This window comes from Neovison vison, chromosome 5, assembly GCF_020171115.1.
Source record: "Neovison vison isolate M4711 chromosome 5, ASM_NN_V1, whole genome shotgun sequence".
NCBI classification, from domain to species: domain Eukaryota; kingdom Metazoa; phylum Chordata; class Mammalia; order Carnivora; family Mustelidae; genus Neogale; species Neogale vison.
The window spans coordinates 121,554,958-121,559,682 of NC_058095.1; positions in this window are offsets into that span (position 1 = coordinate 121,554,958).

Consider the following 4,725-nt stretch of genomic DNA (forward strand, 5'->3'; position numbering starts at 1 on the left):
TTTATAGCAGCAATGGCCACGGTCGCCGAACTATGGAAAGAACCAAGATACCCTTCAACGGATGAATGGATAAGGAAGATGTGGTCCATATACACTATGGAGTATTATGCCTCCATCAGAAAGGATGAATACCCAACTTTTGTAGCAACATGGACGGGACTGGAAGAGATTATGCTGAGTGAAATAAGTCAAGCAGAGAGAGTCAATTATCATATGGTTTCACTTATTTGTGGAGCATAACAAATAGCATGGAGGACAAGGGACGTTAGAGAGGAGTAGGGAATTTGGGTAAATTGGAAGGGGAGGTGAACCATGAGAGACTATGGACTCTGAAAAACAGTCTGAGGGGTTTGAAGTGGCGGGGGGGTGGGAGGTTGCGGTACCAGGTGGTGGGTATTATAGAGGGCACGGCTTGCATGGAGCACTGGGTGTGGTGAAAAACTAATGAATAATGTTTTTCTGAAAATAAATAAATTGAAAAAAAAATTAAAAAATAAAATATACACACACACACACACACACACACAAAAGAATATAAGGTTAGAAACAATGAAACAGAAAGATACTCTAAGAAATAATAATGGGAAAGCCCCACCTGGGTTGGAGGAGGAAGGTGACAGAGTCTGTCATGAGAAAGTAATATGCACTGTGACTTGAAAGATGACCAGAGTTAACTAGATGAAGTGTTTAAGGAAGTGTTTCAAGCAAAGAAAAAGCATGTGCAAAGGCCCTGAGGCATACATGAGTTCCACAAGTTCAAGGAGTTAAAGGAAAGTGGGTATGGCTGAGTATAAAAGGCAAAGTAAAGTGGGAGAGGATGAGGTTGGAAAAATAGGCAGATTCTTGTAGCTCATATAAAAATACTTGAATTTCATGTTAAATGAGAAGCTACAGAAAGGTATTAAAGTTGAGGAGTGATTTAGTCTTTTAAAATAGTTTAAAGATTACCTTGGTTGCTCTATAGAAGCTTCAGTGAAGGACATTAAAGAGAGGGACTGGGAAGACCAATTAGGATGATATTGCAAGAGAATGTGTCCAAGAAGAAAGAAAGAGGCCTATAAATTGAATGTATATTTTGGAGGTAGAATCTGCAGAACCTAATGATGGATTGTGTATTTAATACAGTTGACCCTTGAACACTGCAAGTTTGAACTGTGCAGTTCTAGTTAATGCAGAATTTTTTTTTATAAATCCAGTACAGTATTGTGAATGTATTTTCTCTTCCTTATGATTTTCTTAGTATCAGTCTTTTCTGTTGCTTACTTTATTGTAGGAATACAGTATATAATAGGCATAACACAGAAAATATGTGTTAATTGACTATATATGTTATCAGTAAGTCTTCTAGTCAATGATTGGCTAGTAGTTAAGTTTGGGGGAGTCAAAAATAATTTGTGGATTTTTAAGAAAGATTTTATTTGTTATTTATTTGACAGACGGAGATCACAAGTAGGCAGAAAGGCAGGCAGAGAGAGAGAGGAAGGGAAGCAGGCTCCCTGCTGAGCAGAGTCCGATGCAGGGCTCAATCCCAGGACCCTGGGATCATGACCTGAGCTGAAGGCAGAGGCTCTAACCCACTGAGCCACCCAGCACACCAATTTGTGGAGTTCTGACTGCATAAGGGGTCAACTCCCGAACTCCCATATTGGTCAGGGTCAAATGTATAACTTATATTGAGATAATCAACATCATTTCAAGTTTGGGGTTTTTCACATATGAAGCCTAAATATTGATGGCCCTGTCACTAGTATGTTCTCATATTATACTGAGAGTAATTGATAATACTAACTGAGCACCTACTGGTTGCCAAGGATTGTGCTAAGTGCTCTGTTTTGATGTTTCATTTAGTCCTCCTTCTGATCCTATGGAAAGATTTTTTAGAGATTAGGAAATGGACACTGACAGAGGTTAAGCAACTCGTCCAGCCGTATGGCTAATAAAGAGCAGATCGCGGATTCGATCTCTTCTCTCCAACCTCAAAACTGGTTTTCTTAAATACAAGATGACATTGCTCTTGAACAGATTTTTTTTTTTAATATTTTTTTCCAATTTATTTATTTTCAGAAAAACAGTATTCATTAGTTTTTCACCACACCCAGTGCTCCATGCAAGCGTGCCCTCTATAATACCCACCACCTGGTACCCCAACCTCCCCCCCCCCCCCCCCCCCCGCCACTTCAAACCCCTCAGACTGTTTTTCAGAGTCCATAGTCTCTCATGGTTCACCTCCCCTTCCAATTTACCCAAATTCCCTACTCCTCTCTAACGCCCCTTGTCCTCCATGCTATTTGTTATGCTCCACAAATAAGTGAAACCATATGATAATTGACTCTCTCTGCTTGACTTATTTCACTCAGCATAATCTCTTCCAGTCCCGTCCATGTTGCTACAAAAGTTGGGTATTCATCCTTTCTGATGGAGGCATAATACTCCATAGTGTATATGGACCACATCTTCCTTATCCATTGATTATGACTTTAGTCTTTTTTTTTTTTTTAAGATTTTATTTATTTATTTGACAGAGAGAGATCACAGTAGGCAGAGAGGCAGGCAGAGAGAGGGGAAGGGAAGCAGGCCTCCCGCTGAGCAGAGACCCCGATGCGGGACTCGATCGCAGGACCCTGAGATCATGACCTGAGCCGAAGGCAGCGGCTCAACCCACTGAGCCACCCAGGCGCCCCATGACTTTAGTCTTAATAGTGCTCTTTCTTGCCCCTGTGCTCTCTTGCTCTGATGAAGCAAGCTGCCATGTTGGGGGCTGCCCTATGAAGTGGCCCACACCACAAGGAACTGAGGAACACCCCGGGAATGTGGAATTGAATCCTGCCAACCAACGATCATGTGAGTGAGCCGGGAAATGGATCCTTCCCTACTTGAGCCTTGAGATTTCTGCAGCTGAACTGTTAGAGATCCTGAGCAAAGGACCTAAGAGTTAGTGTCTGACCTATAGAAACTGAGATAATAAATATTGTTGCTTTAACCAACCAAGGTTTGGGGATCAATCTGTACACGGCAATTGATAACCAACGATAATGTCGAAGTTGATAATATTAACTATCATAGTATCTTGCATTTGTGTAATGTCTCAAATTTTTGCAAAGAAAAATCAAGTTTCAAAATAATAAAATTAGGAAAGTATATTACTATTACATTCCCTTAAAACATAGCAGCTGCGTTTGAAAATACCACCTGCATTTTCAACAAGAAAAATTAGTTTATTCACCTGGCTTTTATTGCCTTAATTCCCATCTCTAAAACCATTTGAAACATGCTATCTAGCAAGGGAGTTATTATCTCCTTTATACTAAGTTATTAGTAACAAGGCACGTTTAAACCATCTGGCCTGGGTGCTCTGTTGGACTTCAAATTTGTAGAAGCCAGTTGGATTTCTTGCCCTGTACTGGGGTTTCCTAATCCCTATATCAATTCCCACTCCAAGACAGGGACATGGATTTTAAGCTGTCAATCAGTATTTTTGCCAGTTGAGATGAAATATAAAGGGAAAAAAAAAAAAATTTACATAAGACCAGTGCTCAAATTGGGCAAGACCACAAAGAAATTTTCTAAAAAGTTCTCCCAGAAGGAGCTAATTACTGTGGGAGAAAGTAATCTTCATGTTTGGCTTGAATAACCACAGAAACAACAAAATGCAAATATTTTTAAAATGACGGGAAATTTAAAGGAAGAAAAACTTTTGATTGCACTCTCATGGGGACTTAACTTTTTTTTTTTCCAAAGCACTGCATGTATGTGTAAATGTATACACCCACACATATACATTTATAGAGAGAGAAATATAGGAAACACATGCAACTTTCATTTATTTCACAAATAGTTATTGAGCATCTAATAAGTGCCAGGCAAGTTCTGAATGTAAGAGATACACTGCAGAATAAGACAGACGCAGTCTCTACCCTGATAAAGCTGAAATTCTAGTGACAGATAAGTAAAAGCTAAAGCAATAAATCAATAAATAATTACAAGTTGTGATAGTGATTGAAAGTGAAAAGGAGGAATTGTTTATATTGGATGTTCAGAAAAGGCTGGTCTGACATCCAAAGCAAGGGTGGGGTCAGCTATGTCAGGAGCTGGGAAAAATCTTTCCAGACAAAGGAAATAGCAGATACAAAAGCCCAGAAATAAGAACAAGTGAGGCATGTTCTAGAAGTAGTCAAAGGTCTGTGAGCCTGGGGGACAGTGCAGTGAGAGGTGGTAGAGCAGCAGTCATGCGCCACATCATTTTGGGCTTTGTAGGCTCTGGAAAGGAGTGCAATTTCACTCCGAGGTCAAGGGACTCTATTGAAAGCTTTTAGGTTCCAAATGGCATCATCTGATTTATGTGCTCAAAAGATCTTTTTTTTTTTTTTTTTTTGATGATTTATTTGAGAGACAGAGAACAAAATAGAGCACATTTGTGCACATGATGGGGGCGGAGAGTGCTGCAGACGCAGGGAGCCCACTGCTGAGCTCCATCCTAGGACCCTGAGAACAGGACCTGCAGTGAAGGCAGACGCTTAACTAACTGAGCCACCCAGGTGCCCGCAAAAGATCATTCTCATGGTTATGCAAGGAACAGACTGTAAGCAAGCAAGCAAGACTGGATGTCCGAAGCTGGGTAGAGGCCCATGGCAGGATTCCAGGCTAGAGATGGTACTGGTTGGGAGCAGAGGGTGGCAATAGACATGAAGAACAACAGGCAGATTTTGGAGGCAGGATGAAAAGGAT